This window comes from Falco punctatus (assembly GCF_963210335.1).
Source record: "Falco punctatus genome assembly, chromosome: 5".
Taxonomy (NCBI): Eukaryota; Metazoa; Chordata; class Aves; order Falconiformes; family Falconidae; genus Falco; species Falco punctatus.
Window position 1 is genome coordinate 32360612 of NC_137584.1, and position 18189 is coordinate 32378800.

Sequence of the window (18189 nt, forward strand, 5' to 3'; positions counted from 1 at the left end):
TTTACAGTTCAGGCACAGATAGCTCTTAGTCCTGTAAAAGGAACCATGTGAAAAAGACTAGCAAAGGATATACGATGGAATATCTATAACCATCCAGGGTTACCAGTAGGGGACTCAGTTAAGGTTGTCTGAAATATATGGAAAAGCTGGTTTCATGCCCTATGGATCAGGAAAATTTCATAGGAAATTAGCTGGCAAAAGAGTCAAATGATCTGGACTGGATTCCCCTTTTTGTCACCTACCTGACAGTAGAGTAGTATGTGGCACTGTTTAAAGTGTTTGCAAAGCACAGTCCTGAAAGAGATGAAGTCCAGTGTTAAAGATGATGATGGAACTAGGTGCAGTTGAGGGCAGGAAGGGCAGGGTGGTAACAAAAACCCTGTGCTGTTTTACATGTCATTAGTTCTCGGTTAAGCTGCTGGTGGTCAGGTTCCTCCCTATGAATTAAGCCCATTATAGACTGAAGTATTTGTGTGTTGCGATGTGTCAGTTCAAAGACTGCAACAGCTACCTATACAATGCAAGCAGGGCAAAATTACACATTAGACTGTTACTATTAAATACAAAATAAGATGTGATTTAAAATAACTTTTGGCCCATCTTCAGGTAAAAAATTCCATCTTATGGCAAAGGAATGTGTTCATCCTTCACAGAGTAGGATCACCTACATTAGAAATATTCATACAGCAATGCGACTCTTGTTATGGAGTGTGCTGCCAGAGATGTTAATTCATCTGCAGCACTGTTCTAGGAACCAAGGAGTAGGGATCCATCCATCCACACACACGGCAGTCACCCCAGGCTCCCGCTCTATCAAAGAAGAGAAATTGGCACTTCTAGGGTCCAATCCATCTTATCCTTAAGTAGACATCTAAAATAGGTCTAAGAAATTCCCAGAAGTGCCCATTTGATTCAAACAGGAGTCTGAGAGATGTGGGAAACTGTGCTGTAAAGTTAGGTGAAATTATTTGCACCTTAAATGCCTATAGACAAGACCACCTACAGTTTGGAAGTAAAATTTTCCTTCTATTTTGTGTTTTTGCAGTATTTAGTAGGTTTTAGCTCAAGACTTAACCCAGGACTGGTAGTTCAGCAAAACAATACTTTGAAATCAATGCTGTTACTTTTCCAGTAGGTTCAGACAGACTTTTCCCTCAGGGCAAAGTCACAATTAGACAATTTGGTAAACAGGTATAGTCAGCCAGTATTACACCTTCAGCCTCCCTCCTAAGGTCCTTTCCAGACACAAGTGCTCTTGCTTTTTCCCTTCACGATTGTTATTGATCTGCAAACATTCTCCCTAAGAAGCTGCAGCAGCAATCAGTATATTTACTTCTATTTAGAATATTACTTTTGTTCTGTCCAGGCCACAGCCACAGCTGAAAGAAGCCTCCAGGATTATACCCAAATGACATAATGAAAAATAGTTGCAATACAGTGTGTATCAGATCATTTAAATGGATAAAGGTCAGCCTGAAGGTTCATAGTTGTAAGGGTTGCTCAGATTCTTGTGAGATTATTTCATGCTGCTTACAACTTTTTTTTTTTTTTGCATGCATTTTTCCCTTGCAGCTGGCTGTAGTCTTAGACAATGTAAAATCATCATGTCAGTAGTGTATATGTAAGCATGTGTGTGCATGTCTCTTATTCTCCCACTTTTTCTCTAAATATATGTTTATCTATATGCCTAGCTGTATATTTATATTTATATGTCCATGGTGTGTGTGTGTAGAGACCAATTTGCTGGTTACGAAAAGTAAATGACCAACATTTCTACTAACATCCAAGAGTTAGCAGGGCTATACATCGAATCTTTTGGCAACTTTCATGATCGAACTGTAGCAGTAGATTTAGTTCTAAGAAGTATCTCATCTTTACTCTGTGTAAATTAATGACCAGCTGGATGTGTGAGATACTGAGTGACATCCCTCTTTCAAGTACATTACGCAGAGCTTGGAGAGAAAAAGAAAGATAAAAAGGAAAGGAGACAGAGCTGTCATGCTGCTCTGTACACGGGGGGAACCTCACACAGCAGGTTGCAATCTGAACTGTCCCATTTCATTATGCCACTAAGGCAGACTCCTGCAGTGCATTAAGGTTTTAAAATAATTTAGGAAATATAAAGATATATTGTTATTAAATCATTCCATTACACTTCAAAAACAATATTCTGATGTCCATTTTTTTACATAATACAGATTGTCTTTCACCAGTAGGGACTGGCAAGTGAATATAGACTGAGTTTCTGGAATAATATGAGAAGTATGGAAATGGAAACAGACTGTAAATAATATTCAGGATGATCTTTTGTTCAGCCCCATCATAGAATCAAACAAAAGCTTGCCAAGACTGACTTCCATGGTGGACTGAAAACAGGCAAAAGTATTTCTGTAGAGGATTTTGCCATGTGCATGATCAGTTTAATGTTTTTTCTTATAGAAGGTTTATTGATGGCATACTTTCAATTTATCTGGTTAATTTTTGTTGAATTAAAGTGACAACCTTGTAGACACACTTACACATGGAAATTGATGGTTATCAGATAAACATTATCTGATTACTGTAGTGTCACTAAATCTTCACTTTGCAGGAAAATTATATATATGGCAAAATCAGTGTGAGTCATATCTGTATTCATACAACAATGCAAAAGCACATGAAAATCTTAATTCAGAATTCTTAATTCAAAAATCTACCTATGGAAATATCTTTTTGATTTCAAAAATAAAAAACTGAAAAGAAAAAGAAAGCTTTCCTTATTTTGCCTTGAAATTGTGATTTATTATTGTATAGTTATTAAACCAAAATCAATTAGTTCAGTAATGGATTACTAGTAAGAATTTTTTTGTAAGAATTATTTACTTTTATAGCAAAAATTATATAAAGTTGATAGCAATTAGATTTAATTCTCTGCAATGCATACATTTTTCTTAAACCATATATGGGAGCCTTCTTATCACTGAGCACACTTCATTTATCTACATTTCTCTTTTGTGAGTTAGATATAAACTGAATATGTCTAGGGGTGAAGAACAACCAGGAAACTCAAGATATACTATATAAAGGTTGAAGAAAAATATAGAAGTGCAATTGCAACTTCATTTGGGTTTGCACCAAGGAACTTGAAGGAATGCTAGTGGAAAAGGGGAAGTCTTTAAGGACTTATGTACTCCCATCACCTCATGTCTTCAAGACACTGTACAATATAAAAGATCTGTATTAGCCCACCTCATGACTAGAAGTATTTTGTATTTCAAACAGCTGGAACTTTGTCAATGTTTTCTTCCACCAAAAGTGGTTTAGAAGAATTGGAAGCTGGAACCCTCTAACGGAGCTACATGTGTGATGAATTCCTATGAATTGCACACAGCCATTTTTATTTAGTAACAAAGAAACAGGCTTTCAAGAACTTAAGTTTCAGTAAGAATACAGAAGATAGCTTTTTCCTAAAAAAAAAAAAAAACAAAAAAAAAAAAACTGAGTTCATTTTCCTATTCTCTTTTGTTTATGCCAGATATTATTTCCAACATTCAGCTGTACTCATTAAGGTTTTCCTTGGACTTGGCCTGACATATCCCTGAGACAGTCAATAATACAGCTTTCTGGAAGCTAAATTTCGTGGCTATTATAGATGTGTCAACAGTGAATGAGTCATGCACTGCCAGGAGTCTTTTCAAGGCTAAAGCCTTCATGATGAAGCTCTATCCTTCAGGGACAGCTTACTCTATTAACTGACTTCAACCGCTATCCTAAACTGTGATTTAAAGAAATAACAATTTTTGTTTCATTTCTCTTCTTCACATAAAAATTTAAGGGGCAACAAAGAAAAAACAAGTATGCTGGGAAAGGAGAAGAGGCTGGGAAAAAAAGGAAAAAAACTGAAAGAAACAAAATTAACAGAGGTGTAAATAAACTCTAAGAAAAGAGGATTTTTAAAGGATTTGGATGTTTTTGTTTGTTTTAGAGGACTGAGAAAGTCTAGAAACATTTCAGTATTTCTACTGAGTAAAAAGCTTTTTAAAACAGTATTTTTCAGTCAGTTGCAGTAATTAGGTGATGCTATTACTGGAGAAAAACCACATGACAAAGAATATACATAGATCTTATTTTATCAGTAATGGCATTTCTGTTAGGAACTGTGATCTCCAAATGAAACCAAAATGAATGAAAATAGTAATACTTCCCCAAAACTTGCATGGCTACAGCTGTATTGCTGTGGAAGTGTCACACACCGAAGATGACTTTTGTTCCTCCCACATGGAATATGCATAGTTTAAATAAACTAATATCACTGCAGTTGGATTTGGTTTTGGTGATAGAGGGTTATATTCTGTCTCAATTTACCTAGATCATGTGGTTTTGGGGGGGAGATGGGGGTGGGGGTGGTTTCTTTTGTTGTTTTTTGGGTTGTTTGTTTTTGTTTTTGTTTTTGTTTTTGTTTTGTGCAGACAAAGGTTAGGAGTACATGGAGAAAAATAAAACCAGAAAAGTAACTAAAAACCCTAACACTGACTCGAAAAATAAAATGGGAATTTGGTGGTGGGGAGAAAAATGAAAAGCACTTTCATTTGATAGGATTGTTTTCACAGTTTGTAAGGGTGTATGGATTTAGATTCGAGGTTTGGAAACTGATACTGGATAAAACAAATTTTCATGGAGACTAGTGAACTGCTACATAAATAATTGCAATCCAAACATTTGCTGATTATTGAGATAGGTACCTTATACTGTAGAAACTCTTCTCAAGATGCTGATTGTGACATCTTCATATCTGATACAGGTCTTGTGTCTCCCAGTTCTTTGACTGCCTCTACAGTGGTCTTTGGTCTTTGTTATACCTTAGCCATTCAGTATGGCAGGAAATTTTGATGTTAACACATCTTCAGGGATGTTGATCTCTCTCCTTTGACCAGAGAGGACTAAAAGCAAGGGGAGATGAATCCATTCCCTTGTGTGATTAAACAGAAGACATTTCCTTCATCTACTTTTCCTTTTTTTCTCATTCCACTGTAATATTGCAGCAAAGAATTGCTATATTACAATCATTTTTGTGGCTCTTCTGTGTGAAATAAGTATTAAAATAAATGATACGTGTACTTTCTAAACTCCTTTGGAACAAAAGCTGTTGCTGAAAGATAGATACAGTCCTGACAGTAGGAACCATTAAAAAATAAGAAGTAAAGCTAGATTTATGCACAGGAAAAAACATCCTGCATCTAAACAGGTTTTGTGACCCAAAGGAAGAACAAAGCATCTTCTATGCTTATCTCAAAGGGATATTAATATTTTTTTTTGCTTTGTTGATGAGAGAAAGAGAGGTAGAAGAGTTTATGGTAGTTTTTTTAGACTCTGCCTGAGATTCAAGCTTAGCAAGTCAAATAACAATCATACATCAACTGTAGTTATCATTTCTCACTGAAGACCTCCGAGTCCTGGAGATCTCTTACCAGTCAACACTAAACAAGTGACACAATGCCCCAGAGGAGGCCACTGTCGTACCCCTCCTGCCAGCCAAAAACTAATGGTGGCAAAGGCATGATTTGTTTCAGCAGGCTGAAATGGCAACATGGAAGATTCATAGCATACCAAAAGTCCTATACTCTTTGCTGTTAACTATACATGAGAGCACTCCAAAAGGAAGTCAGCCACATGACACTGTGTAATAGAGTTTTCAGCTTTGTCTGATTGCATTACAAACACCACACATATTGAAACACTCTGGCAGCTTCCTAGCGCTCACAGTGAGGAACCTGAACCTTTTGACCTCAAACATCTTATTAAAGCCTATGCCGGACTGCGTCTCTGCAAGGGAAAAACCAAGAAACTACTGGACTTATTCTCCTCTATAATTCATTCAAGTAAGCCCTTGCTGAGTGGAGGACCTTGGCTTTGATGTTAAAGTCTCTTAATTGGAAGGAAGTGAAGTGTTAGCCTGTCAGGCTATTAGTCTCTCATCAAATACTTTTAAGAGGTATCAGAACACTGAAGTTCTCACACTAGTGCAAAGAGAGCACAGAGTAGTCTGTTTTTTGTTAAAATGTTTAAACTTTGCATCTGTCTAACAACCTCCCCCAAAATTTAATATACATGGAGTTGTTCCTTCATATTTCTTTCCTTTTATCTCCACCTTTTCCCTCTCAGAGCCTCCATCTTTCTATTGCCTACAGCACATCAGCTCCCATTAGTAGGAATGTGGGGGATAACTGGTGTAAGCTATAAAGTCTCAGGCTTCATATTACAGCCTGATTCAAACCCAGCTATTGCATATCTAGTGTGACCTACCTCTCTGCTGTTTGATTGTGGAACACCTACTTCTGTGGTGGTTTTCCTCCCAGCAAGTGACCCCTCAGAAGGGTGTCCTTACAATAAGTAGTAACAGTAAAACCCAACCATTTCTGGGGGATGGCTTTGATCTAAAATGTCAGCCCAAGTCCAGGCTTTGTTGTGTGCTAAATTTATAGTATATACTTATATTAAATTAACTTAAATCTAAAAATGTGTTGCTGCTCTCTTAACTACTGGTGTTTTCTTGCATTACAGACTCGGTACCCAAACAGAAGGATGAGGTGTTTCTTTCTTGGGCACACCCAACTAGTCCAAGATGAAAGATTAAATAGAGTCTCACAGGGATGTGACTAAACTCTTTTCAGGATCATGCCAAGTTGAATTCTGTGTATTTTCTATTCTTCAAATTGGCAACAGCATTCAAAATACCCCAGTGAAGAAAATCTGTGAAACAGTACAAAATAACTACCTGAACTGAAATTTCTGAATTGCTAATGTACATCCTTTGGAGTTATGAAGGTAGTTATATAGTAACATCTGCCCTGTTTCTTAGCTTACAATATAAGCCTAAAGAAATGTTGTACTACCAGTGTAAATGATTCTATTTTACAAAGTTTTCTGCATTTTGATTTACCTAGTGGCAAGCTTATGCAAACAAATTACCTGTGGCATTTCATGCATATCTTCCATAATGCTAAGCATTCCTTTTGTTTTGCAAGACGATGTCCATATGAAAGCAAATCTAATGCATCTGTGACCTTACCAGGTATGTCTTTTTTCCTGGCTGAATATGACCCTGTTCATGCATAATTAACTTTTTTTCATGCAAGTGTTTGATTGCTAGTCAGATCTCCCACTACCTCATGCTTGGTTCTGGCAGCCCTTTCATCTGCTTTTGTATGTGTCATGTGTATTGTCTATTAAAACAACTTCTTTAAATTTCCCTCCACTGTTTCTTTTTGATCTCATCAACATAATGGCCTTTTGTAAGTCATTCCCATCTCTGAATGCCCAGTCTTTTATCATTAAATATTGTAGAGTTTCACACTTCATTATTATTTTGATGACCCTGGGGTTTTTTTTAATTGGAAAAAATCTTTTTTTCTTTGATAGATTAAGCAATCAGGGCCAAGCAATTTTTTCTTTTGGTTTAGTAAGCTTGATCACTGTTTATATATCCAGGCTCCAAAGATATCGATGGCACTTTATTAAATATGTGCACTTCTGGGATGAAGCTCAGTTACCTGTCTGAGGTCATTAAAAAAATCCTTTCAACAATCCTCTTCCATCCAGTCCAGCTGTCCACAAGTCTGGGTGCAAGAGCTAATGACTGCACAATTTTCGCGTTACTCTGAATGAGAATTATAATTTAGTTTGGTTTACTGTCATTGGATTTGTTCTTCCTTGACATCAGATATTGATATGGTTTGGACTTTTCACAGAATAGGAACTTGGAAGCCAAAACATTGTTTTATTCGTACAGTTAATTTTTCAAACACATTTGGTTTGTGTTTGAGTAAGCAACACAAAGCATTTACAAGTCACTGCCTGTGGTACTTCAGAAGTGGAAAGCATATACCAGGTTCCCAGCTGTGCTCAAATACCACTCATATCTCTATATAGGCATTATACCTCTCATGTTTGTGTCATTAGCAAATGTCACTGGAGTAACACAGGTCACTGTGGAAAATATTAAATTATCAAGATTTCAGAGTCATCTACAGAAAGCTTCACAAATAATCTTTCTCTGATAGTCATTCCCCTTTCAGAACACCTTTCTCATGAGCTATCTCTTTGGCTAATTCCTTCTGCACTTTGCGTGTACCTTAAGTACCATCTTCTCCAGTACAGCTCATAATTAGCACATTTTGCGATGTTAAATGCCTTAGTGAAGTCCAGATATATTAAAACTACACATTTCTTTTGTGTCAAAAATACTCTTCTATCGGAAAAACAAAATAGATTAGTGATGTGACTATGGAAAATCGAGGTGAAATTTTATTCCATTTTACATTTATATCCATTTATTTTTCCTTCTTTCAAAATTTACTTTTGGGCCAAAATCTTAGCTGGTACATACCAGTATAAAACATCTTCTTAGCAGTGATTATTAAATACTAAATACTAGGTAAAGAAATAGATGATAATTTCCCTGCACTGTCCTGAACTGTCCGTTACTGCATTCCTGCTTGGGCTTCCTTGCCTTTGATTTTCCCCAGCCTGCCACACTGCCAAGTAACCACCATGACTGCACAGATCATTTACAGAAACTATGGCTTTATAATCCCTGGAGTACATAACCCTTAGCACAAGTTACTTCATCTGGATACGTGCTGACTTAGAGCAGCTGAGAACCTCTCCCTTGTGTTCAGATTTACTGCCCATCTGGAAGACACTGAAGTTAGAGCTTATATAGGACTGGGTTGTAACTTAAGCCACATTAAAGAAGAGATCAGAACAGGCATATATAGAATCCCTTTCAAGCTATCTTTGCTATTAAACTGCAAACAGCTCTAACTTCCAAAATGAAGATAAATCTCAAATGTACCTGTGAAGCCAGCTCTGAGAAAGTTGGTGAACAGGCTGAAAGTTACATCAGTGCTTAATCACTGGGAGCATGTCTTCCTTGCAACCAGAAAGTATAAGTATGGTTATGCATGATCAGCATACTTATGCTGGCTTAATCTCAGCTATCTGGATAAAAATCACATTGTGAGAGCCTGAACTCAGCATGATTTCAGCATGAGTTTTGCAGTCTCACAGAGCCCAGCATGGCTGTATGCTGGAGGCAACATGCTCCAGGTTTGTACCTCTGTAGTCTGGCCTTTGTGCTATGGACACTGAGGATGAGAACCAGCAGCCATCCCACCTCTCACTGCCCCAGGGCTGCATCTGGCACGCATACAACCTGGTCAGCACTGCACGTGGACAGACGCACACAACAAGGACTGAGTCTTCTGAAAAGCTGCCTATGACACTCAAGCATGCCCTTCCTGAGAAGAAAGAGTTGTTATAAAGCTTTCTACCTTGGCTTCACTCATGTTTATTTTTGTGGGATAGTAGTAAACACTGCTTGTCAAATTGCCAAACCTTCATCCAGAAAAAAGGGCCACACAGCTTTTGAAGGAAAACATTGCCAGAATGTAATAACGAGAAGACAGTTTTGCCTGAAATTTCCCAGAAATAGCATGCCTGAGAAGGAAACCCTGCATGGAGCATTAAACAAAGGATTAGTTTGGAAAGTATGTGAAGCCTGATAATAGTTTCTTGTAGTGCAAAGAGTTTGACAATTTAATAAAGGCAGTGCTATCAGTTCTGTCTGTAATTTATTATTCACAAAAATAAAAAGCAAGGCTTTTAATTGGATTAGTTGCATAGTGTATAAAAAAATACATTCCATAATGATGATTTGTACAACTCTCATAAAACATTGTATGCTACTGCCAAAATCTGCCTTTCTTTGCTACTACTGCTGCTGCAATCATGCTAGAGATACCTCAGTGCAGAATATCGCCAATATTTACTTGAATTTTGAGATTTTGATAGTGCATGAAAAGCTACTAACCTGCTAGTCTGGAAATCTTTGTCTTGAAGGCCCTTGGCTATATCTTTCAGATCCCTAAAATCATTTATCAAGAAACTTCTATGCTATTTCTACTTCCACCCACCCCCTGCACCTTCCATTTTCCTGCAAATTGAGTATTCTAAAAGATGATTATATGTATTGACTTGATATTTGCTCTTTTAAACAGAATTCATCCCATTTCTCTGGATCCGGAGTAAAAGATTTCCTTAAAGCTTCCCATCACTCCAGCCATCTACTTGAAAGCAGAAAGTTGCTGCTGTGGGATGTCATTTCCTACATGCTTTCTTCAAGGAGAGCCATGACTGGCTTTGTAAGGAATGATGTTCTGTTTACTCATGAATAAAGCTTGCTCTAGATAGATTGCAATTGTAGTATTAGCTTCTCTGTATTTTATACAACAGGATAATTAATGGTTTATTCAATGGATCACCAGAAAATGTTTGACCATAATAGTAGTTGGAGTGAACGCAAAAGAATTCTAAATGTTACAGTCTAACAAATACATTACTTCATCAGAAGGCTAATTTTCAGTCTTGGCTTATACATGTCATACCAATTTGAATGCTTTCTTAGCATTAAGTTGGCAGTGCTTCATATTTAAGAGTGCTGTGCAGACATTAACTAATCAATCAGTTTTCTTATTATATTTTATCCTATTCTGTGCTGTCAGGTTTGCCACATTCTAAACTACTATAAATGCCAATCAGAAGATGTTGGGTGCCCTTTTTGATGCTTCATGCATTTTTCTGTGCTTGAATTATGACTGAATTGAATGTTCTTGCAGCCATGGTTACATTCCTAACATCATGTTTTCAGAAACACTGGATTTTTATCTTGAATACAGTTTTGTGACAGCATTCTGTGGCACTGCAATGAATGAAAAAAGTAAAAAATATGTAAATTCAGTAAGCCATAAGAAAATGTTGTCTTACAACACAGAGATGGAATAGAATAGACCAGACCAGACCAGAATTGTTCACTTGGAAGGGACCTACAGTGACCATCTAGTCCAACTGCCTGACAAGTTCAGGGCTGTCCAAAAGTTAAAGCATGTTATTAAGGGCATTGTCCAAATGCTTCTTAAACACTGACAAGCTCCGGGCATTGACCACCTCTCTAGGCAGCCTGTTCCAGCATTTGACCACCCGCTCAGTTAAGAAATGTTTCCTAATGCCCAAATTAAACTTCCCCTGGTGCAGCTTTGAATCATTCCCATGAGTCTTATCTCTGCATCCCAGGGAGAAGAGCTCAGCTCCTCCCTCTCCATGTCCCCTCCTCAGGAAGCTGTAGAGAGCCATGAGGTCACCCCTCACCCTCCTTCGCTCCAAACTAGACAACACCAGAGTCCTTAACTGCCCCTCATAGGACATGCCTTCCAGCCCTTTCACCAGCTTTGTTGCCCTCCTCTGGAAGCATTCAAGGACCTTCACATCCTTCTTAAACTGTGGGGCCCAGAACTGCACACAGTATTGGAGGTGAGGCTGCACCAACACTAAATACATTGGGACAGTCACCTCTTCTGACCAGCTGGTTATGCTGTGTTTGATGCCCCCCAGGACGTGATTTGCCCCCTTGGCTGCCAGGGCACTGCTGACTCATACTGAGCCTGCTGTTGACCAGCATCCCCAGATCTCTATCTGTCTTTGCAGTATTTCTCATACATAGAATAGAAAATGCTGCAAACACCTCTGTCAATTTAACCCCTGTGGCAGTAAGTAACTTCTGACACCTTTGTGTCCTACTCCAGGAGCTGGAAAATTATTTCCATAATTCTTTTCACAGAGTCGTTGGTCAAAGGCACAAGTATCCAACCAAATGCAGAAATTGACCTTATGTGATTTTTCTTAGTGCTTCAGAAACAAAATGCCACAATTTAACCTCAGGTATATAGCTTATCTGTTTAGATAGTATAAATGAGTATAATTCTACCAGTTTCCATGAAATGATGATATACCTTCGCTGAGAATCTTGCCTTGGGATTCCAGTAAAATCAGTGGGAACGTCTGTGTTCAAGGACAAGTTTTAATGACTGCCTCATAAGTGCTGACAGACAAATGAGCATCTTTTGTTCAAGTCATCTGAGGGCCGAGCAAGCCAAAATGCTTTCCATTCAGTTCAGTTTGGGAAGTGAAACGAGAACATTATCCAGCTTGGTGGTTTAAAGACAGTGAGAGTCATGGTCAATGGCTTTGATTCCAGCCTCCCTTCCAAACCTGCCGGACTGTACGTGTGGGCTTCGTGCCAGTGACCTGGATGTTGGGATGCACACACTGGATCAGGCATGAGATGTAAAGTACTACAACAGTTCTCTCTCCATTACTATTAATTGCTTTTACAATTTCTACAATTACAGCCCTGATAAAAAGTCGAAGAAAGCAGGCAGAACAATGAAAGCAAACAAAAACCCAGTACTTGACTTTCATTCACCAGCCTTCTCCCTGCCCTTTAAGGATATTACTCTAAACTACTTGAGCTTGTGAATAAATCAGCTTAGCTACATATCATGCTGCATTCTTGAGAGTATTTAATCTTGCTTTGGTAACACATTATAATTGTTATAATCTTCCTGTATTCTGTTACTCATTTACTTACTTGTTAATAATACACTGTACTCCAGATGTTAGGAATGCAACTAGCTTACAGAAGTTTTTAATAAGCATTGTTTTCTGTGCTGCTCCTTTCAGTAATTATGAACCTGGTATAAAAAATTGTACATAACTTTGTAGTTATGACAAACTTTAGGTAGCCAGCTAACTAGATGATGGGTAAATCTGACATTTAGCTGTGGTCCAGGTCCCTAGCTGGTTTAAATGGAGATAACAAGTTAACATTTCCATCTCAAATCCATGGAAGAATCTGCCTCCAGGCATGTGGATTGCCACCAGAACACAATTTCTGTCAGCAAAGTCAACATTCACTGTCCAGTGATCTCGAAGAGAGTGGATTTTTAAAATATTTTTTCATAAGTTTTCTCAAAATTGCCTCAGCAAAGGAATGTTTGGTGGCCATTCCAAGAGCTGTTATAAAAGTACATTTCAAGAAAATAATAAAGGGCTCATGTTCAACATTTTTAAGGAAGTGCATTTCTATGTGTCTAAAACATTTTCTTATAGAATAATGGCATGATGACATAGCATACTGTTATGAGATTATATAAAATATTGTTATACAGTTTTCTGAAAATTTAAGAAAGTTCCAATAGTGGGGATTTTTCTATTTGTTTGTTTGTTTCCCATGTACAGATCCTGTAAAGGAAGCATGGTGCCAGTGCCAGAAGTGCTTGTGTTGGATTTGATTTGAGGTGTTCCCAGGCAGCGTTGCACTTTTGAAATCTGGCTGGATTTGGTCTGTAATAGTTGCTTAGTAATCCTCCACTTATCTGTTCCATGTATGCATGCAAATTCAATGGAGCTACACTCAGAAACTACCCAGACCATGACTGTCCTCTACTGAGACATTTTTCTAGAAGGAAATATTAAAGGTGCAGGAACAGGCTGTCCCCTTGTGCCAAAAGACAAGCTGGCAGGGAAGAAGACCAGCCTGGCTGAACAGATAGCTTTGGCTGGAACTCAGGGGAAAAAAGGACAGTTCATGACCCTGGAAGAAGGGGCAGGCAGCTCAGGAGGTCTGCAAGGGTGTTGTGAGTTTATGCAGGGAAAAAATTAGAAGGGCCAAAGGGTAACTAGAACTTAATCTGGCTATTGCCATAAAAGACAAGAAAAAATGTTTCTATAAATATATCAGCAACAAAAGGAGGGCTAAGGCAAATCTTCATCCTGTATTGGATGTGGGCAGGAACATAACGACAAAGCCTGAGGAAAAGTCTGAGGAAGCTCAGGCCTTCTTTACCTCAGTCTTTAATAGTAAGACTAGTTGTTCTTGGGGTACCCAGCCCTATGAACTGGAAGACAGGGATGGTAAGCAGAATGAAGTCCCATAATCCAAGGAGAAATGTTTAGTGACCTGCTACACTTCCGAGATGCACACAAGTCTACCCAAGCAAGGGTACTGGGGGAGCTGGTGGAAGTGCTCACCGAGCCACTTTCTGTCTTTCACCAGCAGTCCTGGCCAACCGGAGAGGTCCCTGTTGACTGGAAGTTAAGAAATGTGACATCCATCTACAAGAAGGGCCACAAGGGGGATCTGGGGAACTACAGGCCTGTCAGTCTGACCTTGGTACCAGGGAAGGTTATGAAGCAGGTTGTCCTGACCTGCACGTACAGGACAACAAGGTGGTCATGCCTAGTCAGCACAAAAAGCAGGTCCTGCTTAACTAACCTCATCTTCTATGACAAGGTGACCTGGTTAGCAGATGAGGGAAAGGCTGTGGATGTTGTCTTCCTGGACCTCAGTAAAGTCTTTTACACCATTTTCCACAACATTCTCCTGGAGAAACTGGCTGATCATGGCTTGGATGGGTGTGCTGTTTGCTGGGTAAAACACTGGCTGAGCCTAAAGAGTGGCGGTGAATGGAGTCATACCCAGGGCTCAGTACTGGGGCCAGTTCTGTTTAACATCTTTACTGATGATCTGGACGACGGGATTGAGGGCACCCTCAGTAAGTTTGCAAAGGACACCAAGTTCTGGGGGGAGTGTTGATCTACCTAAGGGCAGGAAGGCTCTGCAGAGGGATCTGGACAGGCTGGACCGATGGCCCAAGGTCATTCGTATGAGATTCAACATGGCTCAGTGTCAGGTCCTGCACTTGGGTCACAAAACCCCCATGCAGCACTACAGGCTTGGGGAAGAGTGGCTGGAAAGCTGCACAGTGGAAAAGGAAAAGGACTTGGGATTGTTGGTTGACCGCTGGCTGAATATGAGCTAACAGAGTGGCCAAGAAGGCCAACAGTATCCTGGCTTGTATTAGAAACAATGTGGCCAGCAGGACAAGGGAAGTGATCGTCCCCCTGTACTTGGCACTGGTGAGGTCACACCTCGAATTCTGTGTTCAAGTTTAGGCCCCTCACTCCAAGAAAGACACTGAGGTATGGAGTGTAGAGGAATGAAGCTGGGTTAATTGGCATTGACAATATACAACTGTGGGCTGGCTTCAGGGGCGGTGGGTTGGCTGATGTAGATAAGGTGCAGCTGTGGCTGGCTTTGTTAAGAGGTTGGACAGACAATGAAGAGAGAGCAGCCAAGGAAGAAATGGGGAAGAAGCAGAGAGAACACATGCTCTGGGTGAGGAGAGATGAGAAGATGGCAGAAGAGGGACTGGCATGAAGAGTATGTTGGTATGAGATGGTAAAAGACATTGTTGCAGTTGGCTAGAGAGTGCTGTGACACTGGAGCATGTCCAAAGAAGGTTAATGAAGCTGGTGAAGGGTCTAGAGAACAAGTTGTGAAGCTATGGGAACTGGGGTTGTTTAGCCTGGAGAAAAAGAGGGAGACCTTATCACTTTGTACAAGTACCTGAAAAGAGGCTGTAGGCAGGTGAGGGTCAGCCTATTCTTCCAAGTAACAGGACAAGAGAGAGGGGCTTCAAGTTGCACCAGGAGAGGTTTAGATTGGATATTAGGAAAGATTTTTTCACTGAAAGGGTTGTCAAGCATTGAACAGGCTGCCCAGGGAAGTGGTTGAGTCACCATCCCTGGAGGTATGTAAAAGACATATAGATGTGGTGCTTAGGGGCATGTTTTAGTGGTGGACTTGGCAGTGCTAGGTTAATGGTTGAACTCAATCATAAAGGTCTTTTCCAACCTAAATGATTCTGTAAGAAGTTAACCTCAAAGTGCCCAAGGACCTAGTTTACTTGGCAGAAAGGCAGTGCTGGACTTAGAAGAGAAAATGATTGGACACCAGCATGTGACCCTGTATCGCCTATCGAACTGGTAAAAAGAAGAAAAAAGTGCAATTGAAGTCAATGGATTTATGATAGACAGTAGCTAATATATTTTGGAAAAGAATCAAATCTTGACTGCACATATATCTGGACAGTCAGGTATATGTTGTATGTAGTTTTACCAGTAGAATTCTGCTTCTTTCTCTCTTGCTGCTTTGTCAAGTATATCCTTGGCATCTGGATCCAGTTATACAATAGGCAATCCACTGGTTTTTCCTCCCTGCTTTGTGTGCCTCTAACTATGTGACCCCATTTCAGTGAGTTGAAAGAAATGCGGATCAGTTCATAGGCTACAGCAGAACTGATATTTCTGATCCGTACTTCTCTTGCAATTTAACATATAAACATCCTCTCAAGACAGTTTCCCAGGAGGGGGATGGGAGGGTGAAGCTATGTAAAGTGCTTACTGCATCTAAGAGAAACATCTGGTGAGGCCATAGAGTGCATTAGCTCACCAAGGTGATGAAGTGAAGTTTGAAATGACATTTAAGTGCCATAAGGGATGGCTTCAAAGGAGAGCTACTGACTGGGTAAGGTTTTTTCTTTCAACACCCTGAAAAGCTTTTGTTATTCTTACTAACCCACTGCTACCCTAATGGGAGAAGGTTTATTAATATCTAAGAAAAAAATAAGAGATGAATGCTCTGCTTTAACGTTTTTCACTGTAGCAATGTGATGCAAATGTGTTCATGCCTTCAAGATGGTGCTGGTTTTGCCTGATGGAAACATGTCACCACCACAATCCCAGTGCCTCAATGGAAGAACATCACCCTCTTGATTCTGCCCTGTTTAGAGAAAAGCTGAACTGTAGCAATATGAATAGTCCCATTGTCAAAAGGAGAACTCTGGTACCTTTCCTCTCTCTGGCTTGATTTATTTTCTTTTTGTAAAGGTTTTTTTCTTTACATATTTTACAATGTAAGATGTGAAGAAATAAGAGCTAGTAAGACATATAAAAAAATAAACCTTTTCTTCATATAAAAAGTATAATGATACTTGTCTCATTTGCAAAGTGTTTTGAGATAGACCAAAAAGAATAAAAGCTACATGGTATTCACATATACCATTTAAAGGACAAGTAATAATCATATCAAACATTTATGTAGGCTTGGCAGAATCAAGGGCTGAGTACATTCCCCGACTCATGCTCCCCCAGTGACAGCTGATAAGAGAAGGAAAGAAACTGGGTTAATTCTTTCAATCCTTTCTTCATTAGTCTGTGACTCTATGACAGCTTAGATTAGCCTAATATGTAGTCCCATTGGACTTCATACAATTTGCTACATTATTTAATTTGGTGAAGAGATGTTTTGCATGCATCACAGAAATGTTTCTGTGTACAGAGCTGACTGCATTACAAATTCAGTGTTCTGAACCTAAAGAGATGTCATAGTGTGCTACACTTTTAAATAATTTACAGTTTAGAACATTTGCTGCTGATGCAAAAAATACACACAGAAACCTATTAAGTACTTTTCCCCCCTTCTACAGGATATTTTGAAGTAATGATTAATTTGCTAAGAACTAGTATGTTATCACTTCTTTTAAAAGGTTATTGTATTACTTTTGGAAATTCACACTGAATCAAATTTTGGTTCTCTGAAATGGATGCTAAAAATCATACCAATTTCACAAGTCCAAGATTTTGTTATGATTTTATATAAGTAATCTCATATTATTATAATTGGTATAAATACGTTAGATGTTCTGTATAGAACTCATTAGTCTTGTACAAGCTTCAGAACTATTTTTAACAAATATTGCAGGGATACCTTCACTATGCTTATATTTTCCAATAACATTTACTTTGCATTTTCCAGTAAAATTCAGCATCAGCTCTGCAGCATCACCAGGTATGTTTCTAGCTTGCCTAAGCTGAGTAAATGCAATTTTGTAGCAAACACTAAAGATACAAACAGTGCACTGACTTCATCTGGGAGGATATATTAAAATGAGTTTGCATAACAAATTTGAGAAGTAGTGAGATTGACATGGACAGCAGAAACTGATTTTATAGAAATCATCACAGTATTGGATATGTATACTTCTTTCCTAGAATAGAATTCCTAACAACTAATCTTTGAAAATTTCAGGGTGAGTTTTCTTAGGAATAGTGTTTATATAAATAATACTGAATTGAAAAACAGAGGCTAAATTTCTACAAATCCTCCCCTTGGACAGGTCTATACGTTATGTTATGCAGTTCTGCTATTGCTGTGCAATCAAGTTCTTAGCAAGGGCTTTGGTACTTGGCCCTTTACAATTTATTTAATGTCTCTACTCTCAATAGGGCTATAAAGGTAATTGTTTAGGAGCATCTCGAGCAGAAATCAAATGTTTTCAGTTTCCCAGAAAAGTATTAATTTGTGGCACATGTCAATGAAGTTATTCCTGTAGAGCTGGAAAATGCGCTTATTCTTGTAAACACCTTTGAGAAGGGCTACTTGATGTTTTTGAGGTGAGAAGCAGTTCACAA

At 38.8% G+C, this 18189-nt stretch overlaps 1 long non-coding RNA gene across 1 annotated transcript in view; it reads right to left on the reverse strand.

Moving 5' to 3' along the window:
* LOC308065050 overlaps nt 1–18189 on the reverse strand; it is a 132310-nt gene that overhangs the window by 44152 nt on the left and 69969 nt on the right. The window contains exon 1 of the long non-coding RNA XR_013928635.1: nt 1–18189. This exon is cut by the window's left edge and continues 37244 nt beyond it; it is cut by the window's right edge and continues 69969 nt beyond it. This is a non-coding gene — a long non-coding RNA (uncharacterized lncRNA).